The sequence below is a fragment of the Ambystoma mexicanum genome, chromosome 6q (genome assembly GCF_040938575.1).
Source record: "Ambystoma mexicanum isolate Mex_15411 chromosome 6q, UKY_AmexF1_1, whole genome shotgun sequence".
Lineage (NCBI taxonomy): Eukaryota > Metazoa > Chordata > Amphibia > Caudata > Ambystomatidae > Ambystoma > Ambystoma mexicanum.
In genome coordinates, this window is record NC_090937.1 from 225,884,560 (window position 1) to 225,898,835 (window position 14,276).

General features: G+C 41.9%; 1 protein-coding gene across 2 annotated transcripts in view; it reads left to right on the top strand.

Moving 5' to 3' along the window:
* The window catches only part of SULT6B1 (sulfotransferase family 6B member 1), a 382,977-nt gene that overhangs the window by 109,305 nt on the left and 259,396 nt on the right, over window positions 1-14,276 (top strand). The window lies entirely within an intron of this gene.

The following is a 14,276-nucleotide window of genomic DNA, read 5'->3' on the forward strand; positions in this document are numbered from 1 at the left end:
TAAAATTATGTTTGAACTGGAAAACGGAATTGTTTTTGTATTATTTCTTTGCACCGAGTTATTCATGCACGTTAAAAGAAACAGGTTTACTTCTTTCGATCAAGCAGTTATAATATGGCTGTAACAGGGGATAACGGCTTGGCAGCCCAATTAATCCACCCGAGCGGTAACCAAGTGTGCTAAAAAAAGGATTTTCCTTCGTACAACGGGACACGCTCAGCTTCCCGTTGTACGAAGGAAAATCCTTTTCCATGGCGGCCTGCGGGAGGCAAAGGGAAGGAGCGGAAACACTGCCACCAAAATAAGTGTATTTGCCTATTTTTAGGGAGTAAAATGTCCGATACACCCCTTATCTCTAGGACTGGATGTAGCTGAAAGTTCTGTTTCTGAAAACATTTTGAAGAGGTAACTCTACAGCGTACTAGCACAGGAGTATTAGGACATTGGGTTATGTAATTGCTGTCAGATCATTTGTTTCAGCCCAGGCCCGCATTGCCCAATATAAAGTTCTGAGATAGTAGCTCGAACTCTGGAAAAATGAACATAAGGCCAAATAAATGCACCTTGTTTATTTTAATGTTGGTTACTGCTTCCAGTATACATGTTTGTTTGCCAGCTCAGTGTTATTGAATTGTGAATGCAATCACAGCAATTATGATCCTTCGGTGATGAATTGAAAAATGTACAAAATCCATGGAGATATTTTTGAACAATTGTCAAGAGCAATGATCAATTTTCGGTTTATCAGTTTGTAAATGTCTGCTCTTAAAGTGGAAAAAAATAAACCATGTATGGTTCTGGAATGGTCCTAAAGGATGTTTTATTTCTGAGTTTGAGAAACTCCAATTTCTAGATCAGCAATCTGGTGTTAGGTTTGGTTGAGTATTCATTGGGTAGCCAGGAAAATGGATTATGTGACGGATTGGCATTTGGCAAGGGTGTAGAAGCCCTTGATTTTTTTTATTTGTATTAATTAATAAAAAAAATGCTGGTAATTCCATCTCAGAAAGGGTGATCTGCTTATTATATCCCTCTTTCATAAACTCTACGCCAAAAGCATAATATACAGTTGTGCCCTGCTGTATCAGTAACCTGATCTTCAGTGTTTGCTCTCCAGTGGCAAAGAGCTGGTCCAGAATTCACATGTACCCATTTGCCAGCTGCTGTGACAGCCAAGTCACCTCAGCACATAGGCTGCAGTTAAAGTCTACACCCCTGTTCCAAAACCACATTACTATTATGGCAGTTTAATCTTTAAACATAAAGCCATATCTAAGTTTAGGGTATGGTGAATAGTAATTCACGTAACTATAAGAAGCCACATCAGGTTGATATCATGCATGTATGGTTGTTGGTGAGTGGGCACTGCTGTTATCTTTGCTATTTTTGCTTGTTCGATTATGTAAAATTACAATTTTCTTACATGGGCGAGTGGGATGCAAACCCAATGTTGAGTGCCTTTGTGTCAGGCCCAAAAATAATTAGAAGAGAAGGAACCTAGGCTTGTCATCCTTTGGTGTGGGCTGCACACCCTTAAATCCACTTGGTGATTGTTATCAATTTTTTCGTACAAATAAAGGATTGTATTCAAGGTAAGTTAGAATAAAGAAAATTAGTTTAATTCACAGGTCCTCAAGGGCAACTTGTGTCTAATCCTTTTATTGTAGACAGATGCATCCCTGGCCAATGCATTTCAGACTATCTAAGACCTTCTTCAGGGCGTATATAAATCATCTTAGGTCCAACAAATATAACAACATGGGTTGTCCATATCAGTCAGTATACATCAAAAACAGTATTCATCAAATTCAATGATACATGAATCATCAGTTCCATTTCGACGATTCGATCATGGTACCATGTGTATTGGGCCACAAGACATTTAACATATACACAGCATATAGACAACATATAAGAGAAAGAGAGAAAAAATATATATAGCATAACGTTAATCATGAGGCTCAATTAACTTTTTGTCAATGTGCCCGTAAAAGTAGTCACCCGTTACTGATGTTGTGATTCTTAGGCTATATAGTGCTCCGCTGTATTACGTGTGGACTAGCTTATAATTTTACTTAGTGCCTGGCACCTTCTGAGATCTATCATGAATCTAACCTGCCGGTGTTCTTATCTCTTAAACTCATCGTGATCGAGGCTCTAAGAAGGAATACATATATCAGTAGGATACTTCATATTCCTTTTTTTACAGAGCTGCCCTAATCATTGCATCTTTACAAATCTTATTGCTTAATATAGTAGTTCGGTTGCTGACCTGGTCTTCAATATTATCCGCTTTCCGACTGTTTGCACGTGTGTGCGTTAGCTGTTTGAAGCAAACATGGTGTTGCCAAGGTAACGGTATGAGTCCTATATACATATAATTTGCTACAAAGACAGCCATCTTGAATTGACAGACCCATTGTTTGCACAACTTGAAGAAGAGTATTAAATACTGTCCTATTTCTTAAACTACTCTCATATTATCATGAGTTTTTTTTTCAGTTTACTGACGTTGGTGTTATAGTTATGGAATCACCATTTTATTGGTTATAATACAGTCCCCTAAGGATTAAATACCACTACCATGAAATAATATCTCAGAGGTGGGAAATCTAAAGATTATAGAGGAGAAATGCCTAAAGTATTTGTTTTGAAATGAGGAAGCTAAAGACTGATGTCGCCTTACTTCATGAGACGCGCTTCACCAAGGAAGAATCAGACAAGTTACGAAGAACATGGGTGGGCCAAGTCCTTTCCTTAGTATATAACTCTCAATCCAGGGGTGTGGTGATCTTAATTTGTAAAAATATCACTGAAACAACAGTTTCTTGCAAGAAAGATAATGATGGGAGAATGGTGATAGTACAACTTAAACTCTAGGGAATAATACTAGCAATTTGCAATATAAATGCCCCTTCAGTCAATGCAAACTGCTTCTTTTGGTACGACTCAGGGTTTTTTACTGTGAATTTTTTTTTACGACAAAACCCATCAAATCTTTTAGCTGAGGTTAGAAAATTATATGTATGCGGTGTGGGTGTTTGGGAATATATGAAAAATTAAAGAGAATGGGGGTTTGCATAATAATAATATAAAATATTTAAAAAAATCAATGGGTTTTTTCGTTAAAAGAATTGCAGTAAAAAACCTGCAAAAAAACATCCTGCGATGAAATGATATGGAACCCTTCTTTTATGGTATGGGTCAGCTTCACAGCAGCACATTCAGAAACATTGTGTTAGGTGGCAACTTCAATGAGGTCCTCAATCCATTATTGGACAGAAGTAAGGCAAAGGGCAATCGCTGTGAAAATTGCTCTGGCTGAAGGGCCCTCAGGAGTCTGATTGATGAGTTCAAATGTTCAGATCCATGGAGACTTGAACATCCCACACATAGAGACTACAGTTTTTATTCACTAGCACATGAGGCATACACAAGGATTCATTTCTTTCTGACCTAAGGAGGAATGACACGGAATTGCATAAGTAATGAAATAGGGAATAATTATCTATCAGGCCATACACCAATCATGACGCGGACCACATTAGGTTTCACAACCAAAGAATCGCTCTACTGGAAAATGAATATGATGTTACTGGAGAACGATGATATTAGAGAAAAGATAGTCCGAGAGGCAGAGGCATTTATGGAAATAAACAGGCATGGAAACATGGATGATACAACTGTCTGTGAAGCATTCAAATGATGTATAGGAGAGCTCTTGATTGGCTTATCAAGCAGGACCAAAACAGAGCAGGACAAACATATAAAAGGCCTTGAAGAGGGAAATGCCTGGAAAAAGAATACTATGCTTGCACAAGTGATGATAAGAGTAGAGAACTGGTTACTAAGAAGCATGAATTTAATAAGATCTTAACCATTAGAGCGGTGTATGCCTTATTCGGAACACAATGCAACTACTATGAAGATAGCCAGAAATTCAGCCGTTTACTGGCTGACAGACTAAGGATACTGGACAACAAGAAGGCAATCTGTGCGATAAAAGGGAAGAATGGTGGGATTACATAGAGCCATGCAATCATTACTACAGAGTTTAAGATATTCTGTTCGGGACTTTGCAAATCAGGGCTGAATGTGGATGAACTGCACCTACAACACTTAATGGAAATAATTAATATATCCAAGCAAACACAAACTGAACAGAAGATTCTAGATAGATATTTATCTGCAGAAGAGTTTATTAAGGCAGCTAATAGCCTAAACACAGAGAAATCACCTGGGCCAGATGGCTTTCCAATTGAATTCTTTACGATTATGCTCAAAAGGGGATGTACGATTCATCAATCAGACATGGCCTACTCCCATCTTCCTTACGGCATGCAGTGATTTCTCTGTTCTTGAAAAATGAATGGAGGAGACAGAACCCAGCGGGTACAGGCCTATAAGCTTAATACTGATTGTAAGATCTTGGCACAGGTAATGGAGAAAAGACAAGAAGGGTTTGTTAAGGGTTGTCACTCAGCCATCAACATGAGAAGGTTACTGCTCATCATTACAGAGGGATGCAGGTTAAAATCATCAACAGCAGCGATATCTCTAGAAGCAGAGAAAGCATTTAATCAGATTGAATGGGGATCTCTTTTTAAAGTCATGGAAGGAATGGACTTCGAGGTACATTTCCTTAACTGAATCAGCCTTCTGTACAGACAACTAACTGCTACACTTGTCACAAATGGAATGGGGTCTTCCCCTTTTACTCTTGGGTGTGGGACAAGACAGAGCTGTCCCCCTTACCCACTACTTTTTTTCCTGGTGATGGAACCATTAGCAATCCTGATTACAAGAGAGGAGAGCCTGAAATGCGTGGACTTTGGGGGTGCCAAACAGAACATCAGGCTTTACACTGACGATTTACTATTGGTACTTCAGGACAGGAAAGATTCCTTGCCTATATTAATGGAATTAATCAATTAATTTGGTGAAATCTCTGGGTGTAAAATAGACCTGGTCAAAATCGGAATCTTTACCTATCACAAACTACTGCCATAAAGATGATATAATCAGACATGGATTTTGCTGGAGTCCTGATAACTTGAAATATCTGAGAATACAGCTTACAAGGGATTGAGACGAATTGATGAAGATCAACATGCAAAAACTTAAAACTGATCTGGAGAGATGGTCGGCCTTAAACTCGTCTCTATGGGGCAAGGTGAATGCACTCAAGATGACTGCAGCACCTCGGATTAATTACATTCTTGCTGTGTTACCACTCCTTCCTGAAAAAAGGTTGTACAAAGAGATAGACCAATCAATTAAAAAATGTCTTTGGGACCGAAAGCCTCCAAGATTGGCCCTATGGAAACTACAATTACCCTCGCAGAAAGGGGGACTGGGAGTTCCAAACTTTGAACATTATCACCTTGCTTTTTCGGCCCATCATTTCTTGGCATTTCTGTCAGAGACTCCTGATTTCTGGACGAAAGCTGAGACGTGTAAGGCGGGACCACTGGAGCCTTTGGCTGTTTTGACCTAGAATATGCAGAGGAATGAAGATCAAAACATGCTGACTGAATTTATCAGGAAATCCTGCGAGATTTAGGGGAAATAATGGGAGTTGATTCGTATATCAAAGAGAAGGCGTCCATCTGGTTAAACCATAAGTTTACAAACAATAAGAAACTACTATATTGGCCCAATTGGAACTTATCTTGCCTAAGTTATGTAAATGATCTGATTGATGAAGGGAAATGGATTTCGTTTGAAATATTGTAAAAGAAACATGTTATCAAAGGATGCTAAATCGGGCAACATAGGAACCTGAAGAACATTCTTAGAACAACTAGCAGACTGGAATAAATGGATGGGAAGGGAGAGGAACTACGGGAAATCTTGTTGCAGATGGAGAGTAGAGGTAATCTGGCCTCCTCTGTATATTCTTTACCTCAGAGCATGAGAACTAGTAATCCTGCACTTTTATCAAAATGGTCAGAAGAAATAGGGAGTGAAATCTCAGAAAAGAAATGGCAATGCTTCTGCGAAAATGTTAAATTGACATCATTCAACTGGAATGATAGAGCTATGCAAATCAAGCTCCTAAATAGAGTTTTTTGAACTCCAGAGAAACTAAATGAAAGGGTTTTGAGCGACTCAGATGCATGTTGGGGTTGCAGTCACAGAAGGGGATCTTTGGAACACATGTTATGGGAGTGCTGACATTCATACGTTTTGGAAGGAGATAGCAATGATGAATATTGATGTCTTAAGAATGGATACAGACTTCTCCTTCGACACGTAAATCCTGTGTTCAGATTCACAAACCGAGGACCTAACATGCCCTCAGAAATGTTCGTTTTTCAGAGCTGCCATGGCTGCCAAAAATGTATACTGAGAAGCTAGAAGTCGATTAAGCCTCCCACCAAAACGGAATGGTTACAAGAGATGCATAGAATGTCCCTTACTGAAAATATTCTTATGGATAGACAAAAGAAAATAAAACTGTATGAGGAGGTCTGGTCACAATTTATTGAAATGTGAATGTAACTCTGATGTTGGGGACCATGCTGTTGTATACATCATGTGAGGTCCTTTTTATTTCTCTCTCTTTCTGTTTTGCTCATTTCGCTTCAATTTGTTGTAGCAGAGCCGTGAATCTATATATTTTAAAATCTGAATGTAAATAAAAATGTAAAAAAATAGGTTTTGCCATGCCGTAAGGACAACCATAGGCACAGCTTCACCTCACTGATGAGGCCTCCCTGCTCACTGTACTCAGAGAGGCACAGCTTCACCTCACTGATGAAGCCCAACAAGGCTGAAACATGTGTATGGGGTTGCTGTTGGTACTCTTGTTCAGAGAGGAATTGCCATAGCATTTTGGTGCTGGACTGCCCTTGTGGGCGGGACAAAGACTGATATGCAAATGGTCATTTCCCATCTGTGAAAGGTACAGTGAGCAAAAGGCGTGTGCTGCGAACTCTCATCTCAGAACAGGTTATCATGCCATGTTCTTTCTGGAGAGGAGCGCCTGCTACCTGTTTTGAAATATATATGTTCATTGTGCTGGGGCTTCATTCAATAAGCAAAGATGGTGCACGGCCCAATTTAGGCTGCATCTGTGCTGCGGTGAAGATAGGAATGTGGGCAACCTAGTGTCCGCACAATGGTCACATTGTGCTGCTGCTCTGGCCAGTGCATTTCTGGTCATTGTGTTGCTGCTTCCACCCGTGATAATTCTGGCATAGCTTTAGGGCAAACACAAATGTACCTATTTCATTGCCACTACCTCCAGAAATGTTGTTCACTCCACCAACACTACGACCAACACAAACTGGTAATTTTCCCGGTGCGTGGCAAGTGGGGAAAAGGGGTTCTCTGAGGGAAGCGCTATTGGCTTGAAGAGCAGCTGGTGAGGGCAGTCCTTGGCACTCCATCCTTCCTTAAGCAGCCTGCAAGCCATAAGCAGGATGTAGATTTCCTGACAGTCGAGGCCCTACACTACTATGGGGAGTATTGTCCACCATACTTTTCAGCACCGGTAGCAGGAGTAAAACTTGCGAGAAGAGTCAATTTAGGCAGGGAAATTATGGGTAAATCCTGGAACATAATGAATATTACCCAAGCTTACAGCACCAGTAGTCTTGATTCTATTAAAGACACATAGGCAAGCATTAGGCTTTAACTTCTTTAATGCCACTCCTAAGCAGCCTTTCAAATCTTAGAACTTTATATATTTTTATTTGTATTTTTTACAATTTCATTGGAAAATGGCTCAGAAAACTGTTAGAGGTGCACTCCACATCCCAGGAGTCCCTTGTTTTTAAGTAGATTTCCATTTCTGAAAAGATGGCCTATCCGGACCTTTCCCTACCATGATGTCATGTCCTGACTAGGTTCCTTCCTCTTCTTTTTCATGAACTAGATCCTGAACATCTCTATGTAAAAACAATTCCGCAGGAACTGAAAGGATAGTCCATGCCGAAACATCTTGAAGCACATCCATCCCATTCTCCACGGTACTAGTGCATGACGTCTCTTGAGGCGTATACAGGGTATGACCTCCTCATACAGGAATCAGATTCATTCATTCTTCTGATCCTCTCCTGATGTTGAGAAAATAGAATTAGGGAGGGGAATACGCTTCCAACATAATCAAGCATGGAGTATGTAGACTTTTAACTGTTGTTACCCTTCCCCTGTATTCCTGCTTATTCTGGGAGGGATAATGCTCACCTCCATAGAATCAAGACTCCCTGTCCTGTAAGCTTGGGTAATCTTCATTCTGTGACAAGACCGTAGGCAAGCATTATGCTTGTTCAAGGGTTCTAACTACTGTAGCTGCTAGTGTAGAAACAGACTTGAAATAGAATGTCCAAAAGTGGACCCTCTAGACCAGTCAGCTGCCTTGAGAATATCTTGCAATGACACGCCAACTGCAAATGCCCTGAACGCCATGGCCTCTCTGACCAAATGCGTGCTGAATACTAAAATATCTATTCCCGCTAACGACAATAGTTCTCTCACCCTTCGTGCTATCGTATCTACAGTCACTGTGTGAAAGGGTTTCCTGCATGCTACAAGTAGATGCGACACCCCCTTTGGTCGGACCCCAGTTCAGAATCTTTCATACTCTTTAATACATTGCTCTACATATTACTTAGCGTTGTCTGGAAAATATGGGTAGGAAATTACTGTTGAATTACCTTTTGTGCGTTTTGCGTTGTTAAACGCTACACCTTTTGGATAAAACACTTTGCTGTCATTTTCTAGCACTTTGACATCAGACACTCTCCTGCATGACACCAGACATAGCAAAATAGCTATCTTACCATATAGCTGGTGTCTTGATAGCTGGTCGTACTTGGCCACTGGGTAAATACATTCAATGCTTTGTTGATATACTATAATGTAGTATACTTTGGTATGGGGGGGTTATTGATGTTCACACCCATCAGCAATCAGACTACTGCTGGGTGTTCGCCAACAGGAGCTCCGTCCATGTGCTCATGCCCAGCTGAAATGGCTGATCTATACACCCCGATCGTCCGGAATGCTTTCCCCTCCTGTGACAAGGATGCCAGAAAATGTAGTATCTGTTCTATAGGGGCAGAAATAGGATGAACTCTCTGCTGAGTGCACCAGGCCTCCCAGCGCTGCCATGCAGCACCATAGCTCCTGAACTTTGAAGGTGATCATGATTATTTGATGAAGTGAGCAGCTTGTTTTGAAATTCCTGGCATACTCCACCTTTGCCTGAAACTGTGCAAGTTAGTAGTAGGAGGCTCTGCATCTGAATCAGGGGATGAGTTTTACCGGCTGTAACCGTTAGCAGGTCCCACTGAGATGGAATCATCCGCAGGAAATCTAAGCAAAGTTCCATCAGAACTGGAAGCTAAGGTTGAAATTTCCAGGTAGGCGCTATTACTACAACTTCTCCTTTCTCCCTGCAAATTGTTAGAGTTCTTGCTTGTTAGGGAGAATTCTCATAAATCTGCTAATTCCCTTCACCTTAGAGACCCCCAGCAACTTTGCTGGATTTTGAAGCCTTGATTTTTTTTTTACCTGAGAAGAGTGTGAGCCTTTTTTCCCACTCTTTCATGTATTTTGATGTGTGCTTTACTCTTGTGTTCTTTGATTATGGAGTTTTAGTTAACTCCATAGGCATCATCTTTTCATGTTTGTTACACAGCACCTTCAGTGCAGTGACACAGGGATGTCTTTTAGACTTCCCAAAGGTTTAAATACCTTCTCTGGGACAAACTACTGTTTCCCAGAAAATGTAAGGTTACATTGACTTTACTAGTCTTTTTAAATTCCTAGACCAAGCACACACTATCTTACAATAGAGTGCTTGAGGGGTTACCTAGTATCCACTATGTCTAAAAACTCAAAATGGCTGGTGGCAGTGGTTTTATAATGAACTACCATGATTTTTCCTGACCGCGAACACCGGTTTCAAGATGGCGCCTTAAGCCCCTTTATTTAAACAGGTCCCGGTCTTCTCTTTTCACCATTTATTTTTGGAAAGGTCTTTCTAGTGTTTCTCTCTGCGTGACAAACTAGGTTTGGTCCCTTTGTTTGTATGCCTGGGGTGGGCTTCAGGACTGAAGAGCGCCTCTGGCGCCTGAGTGTCTGGGATGGGCAGGAAGTGAGGAAGATGCCTGAAACTCCCAGCGCTTAGTCTCCTAGGAGACCCAAATGCACTCTGGCGTAATTGGCGGCTGACTATCCAACAAGGACAGCGACCATGCTGGGTGAGTGGCAGCTAGGCTGGAATGAAAGGGAGAAAACTGTTCAAAAGGTGAATCTCTGGACTTGGAAGGCAGAGTCGACCACTGGAATGAAAGAACTGAAGACAAGCTGGAAGAGGATGGCTGCTGCAACTCCTGGACCGTTGGTTTGCCTGGTGAAGCCCTGCTGCAGGTCCGAAATGCCAACTTCATCTCGACAGGGAAGCCACTTCAAGGACGACTTCTTCCTTTGAGTTGGTGGGACCAATCAACTCGTAAGCAACCTGGATACCATTCTCGGAGCTGGTTAGGATTAACCAGGGAGAGGGACACCAGCTTGTGTGCTTGAATTACAGCTACTGGAACTGAAGTGACTCCATTTTGTCAGCGATTTCTGACGATCCCATGCAGTGACGGAGTCCACCAGCATCCTCCCTCTTGTCCCCACGACTGATGCTCAGGAACAGTGAGATCTGCAGGAACTGTCAGGAACCAACGTCTTCGGCTGCATCTTGTTCTTCATATTAAGTAACTGTGCCAACCCGATTGAGATAACTTACCTCTCGCAGTGAAATGTCGCAGAACTTTCCCAACTTGCAGGCCTAATCAGCTTGTGACCCAACAAATGATTCTTTTTGTACAAACTACTTCTGAGAACTTTGGCAAAGACTTTACCATTTACTTCAAGAACTGCTCTTTCCTATCCAAGACACTAGCCCATTGACTTTGGCCTAGACCTATTAAACTGAATCGAGTCCTCTAGTGAACTGAATCTATTTGCACTGCCTAAGAAAGTATTTGTGATTTATTAACTTGTGCCTTTGTATTCCCATTTAAAGTGACTGAAATGCCATTTTGCTCGTATTTCAGGGGAGCCTAATTTGTGAAGAAACGTATTGGTTTTGTGCTGAAGTATATTTGTGTATAATATTAAGTTGCCTCCTTCTAGTGAATGTTTTCTAAATGATTATGTAATATATTTATAAGTGTTTTACCAAGAAACCTTGACTTTAAGTGTCTACTTGAATCACTGTGATTGTAAGACCTCTGTGTGACTTCGTTTACGGCTCACATTCCCTCTTGAGATAAGCATGGCTGCTCAGCTTGCTACCACAAAACTGTGTAGTACAGACTTATACCAAAGGTTGGTTTTGCTTACACCTGTAGTCCTAATTGTATGTGGTGGTCCCAGAGGGTTGTGCCTGCAATTCTGCCTAACATTGCTATCATCATAAATGGCTGGTATGTATAATGGGTTGCCCCGGCCCATTCCTGTAGAAACTCATCCATGCCCCGGGACCCTGTGTCTAATCTCCAACTGAAGTATTTGGGCATCTGGGCGCTGTATTCCCGAGAACACTGTCTTGTGTAGCATTCAATCACTTGAGTCCCAAAGATAGCGGTAGTCCCACAGATAGCGCTTGAGTCCCACAAATAGCGGGAGTTCCAATGTGCTACTACATTCTGAGCTCCTGGCAAATACTCTGCTGTAATTGATATATTTTTGTCTGGGCAGAAAAAGCCAGAAGTCCTTCACGAATTCCACTAGCATTTTAGATATCACTCCCCCCAAGGTAGTTGATGTATCAAACTGCTGATATATTGTCTATCCTGAGGAGTATGCAGCAGTTTTCTTGTCCCTCACTTACGCCTTTACTGCGAAAGAGCACGCTAACAGCTCCAAGCAATTGATGTGCAAATCTAGCCCTGCCTAAGAACATTTTCTGCCTGTCTCTAGCTGTCCGCACCGAGAGCCCTGTTGAATGGCTCTCCCATTCCACACTTCCATGTTCTGCAGCCACCATTGTAACTCTGTCTTGGATTCCTCGTCTAGGGGGACTAGTTGGCGATATCCCAGACCTCTCTGAAGATGTCTGACCTTTAACATTTGCAATTCTCTGTAGTATAACGGTGCTGGAAGAATTGCTTGTGTTGAGGGCGCCAATATCCCCACTACTCTGGCTAGACTAGAAAGCAATATATCCTTCTTCCTTCTTCTTGAGAAATACTCTTATCTCTTTGTAATGTAATGTAATTGTTCATTTGTAATGCGCCTATACACGTGTGTGTCTCAAGGCACAACAAAGTAATGGAGTGGGGGAGGGGGAATGATCCTACTAGGCCTTGTACATTTGGATAGTGCAAGTGCAGGTATTTCTATCATGCTTAATAAGCAAGGTTTATTTTTTTATTTTTTAACCATGGATCTAGGATTCAAACCACTGTTGCTCAGCGTGATCCTGCTTCCAAGACCTGCTTGTTGCCACTGAGCTATCCTCCTGATCGCTCTAATTTTGGGAGCTGGAAGCTTCATTGTCACTTTCCTGGTTTTGATTATGAATCCCAGGAACTTAATGCGTTTCTTCAGAATTAGCTCCGATTTGCTCCTGTTTACTAGGAAACCTAGAGACATCAGTAGTCTCTCACCAACTGTACTTGCTCTAGTAGTTGTTTCTGTCTTGCGCTAGGAAAAGATTGTTGTATAACTGTACTATCAGCCGTACACCCAGCTCTCGAATTGCGGCTATCGACCTCATTGGTTTGGTAAAGGCTCAGGGTGCTGAAGACAGCCCAAAAGATAGGCTTTTGAATTGCCAAGACTGTCCTTGCCAAAGAAATCTTAAATAAGGTTGATGCTCGCTTGTGACTGGTATGGTGAGATATGCATCTTTGAGGTTGAGTCTGACTAACCAGTCTCCTTTCCAAGGATGTCTCAGTGAAGATGTATTCCCTCTGTTTGGAAATATCTGTAACTGTTGAGAGCTTTTAGGTTGATCACAGGCCTCACTTTCCCTTTTCTGTGCACCAGGAGTATATTTCTGTAGTATTCTCTCGGCTGTGGATGCCCTCTCTCTATTGCTCCCTTCACTTTCAATTGTTCCAGTTGTGCATCTAGCAGTTGGTAGTCTGTGTTTACCGGTGGTGCAATATGTGTCTGAAGTGGTTCCCCTACAAACTCTAGCTTGAATCCCACTAATGTCTGTAACACCCAAGCATCGCTTGATAGCTTTTGCCAGTTTGCTAAGGACTGCTGCATCCTCCTTCACCTGATCCGGCGCCTTGATGACGTTAGTAACCTCTACGTCTGCGGCCCCAGGAGCTTCTGCCGCGGCGTGTAAAAAAGGGTCCTGTTGCTTGGTCACCCAGTATTGGGCCCTTGGCCCTTGAGGTCATTTTGTGAGCTGAATCAACTGGTCGAACTACCTCTGTAGCGAGGGGTCTCTGAAAAAACTCATGTTCAGACAATTTTGTTCATCTCTTTAGCGAAAGCCTCGCTGAACAACAAGCCTTGTGCAGCATCGCCTGCTTCTTTCAATGCTAAATCTCCTAATTTGTTATCTATTTTTAATAGCATACTTCTCTTTCTTTCTGTGGCTAATGCACAGTTCGCATTTCCTAGCATGCACACTGCTCGCTGAGCTAAATTGATGAGCATTTTGAGGGTCTTATGACTCCCCTCTTTCTTTCGCTCTCTTAGAGTTGTCCATTATCTTTGCAATGGGTACCACTATACCTAGGATCTTGTCCTGATATCCTGTCCATGCCCTTACGGGTGTCTTTGTATGTCTTAGTAGAGAAGCTGAGCGTTCTTGGGTCTAATTCCTGCATATCTGCCACTTTCCCCGGTAGCTCAGGTCTCAGGAATTCCGATTTCATGCAAAATCATGTTTCTTTATCTAAGAGATTATGTAATTGGGGAGCCATGTATGCAGTGACATTGGGGAAGGCAACCAGTCAGCGGACCAAGGATTCCTGATTTCTTCAGGCTAACACATTTCTGAGATCTCCTCAGCCTCCTCTTGTATTTTAGGCTTTTTACTTAACACCAGTTTTGGCTCATTGGCTTGATCTGGGAACTGGTCATAGTCAGGCTCAGTGTTGGTGTCCTCAGTGTTTTGCACCCCTGGGGAAGAGGGGAAGAGGCTGGGCTTAGCTGATTTTAGCGGGAATGCATCTCTGAGCTTCTCAAATGCATCAGCTGCCTCTTGGGACTCCTTTCTTATCCCTGTATTTTATCTTCCAGGTTGGTTGACTCCCCTGTTCCTCAACCCTTCCATGAGGGTGTGCAGTAGATGATCCTTCACC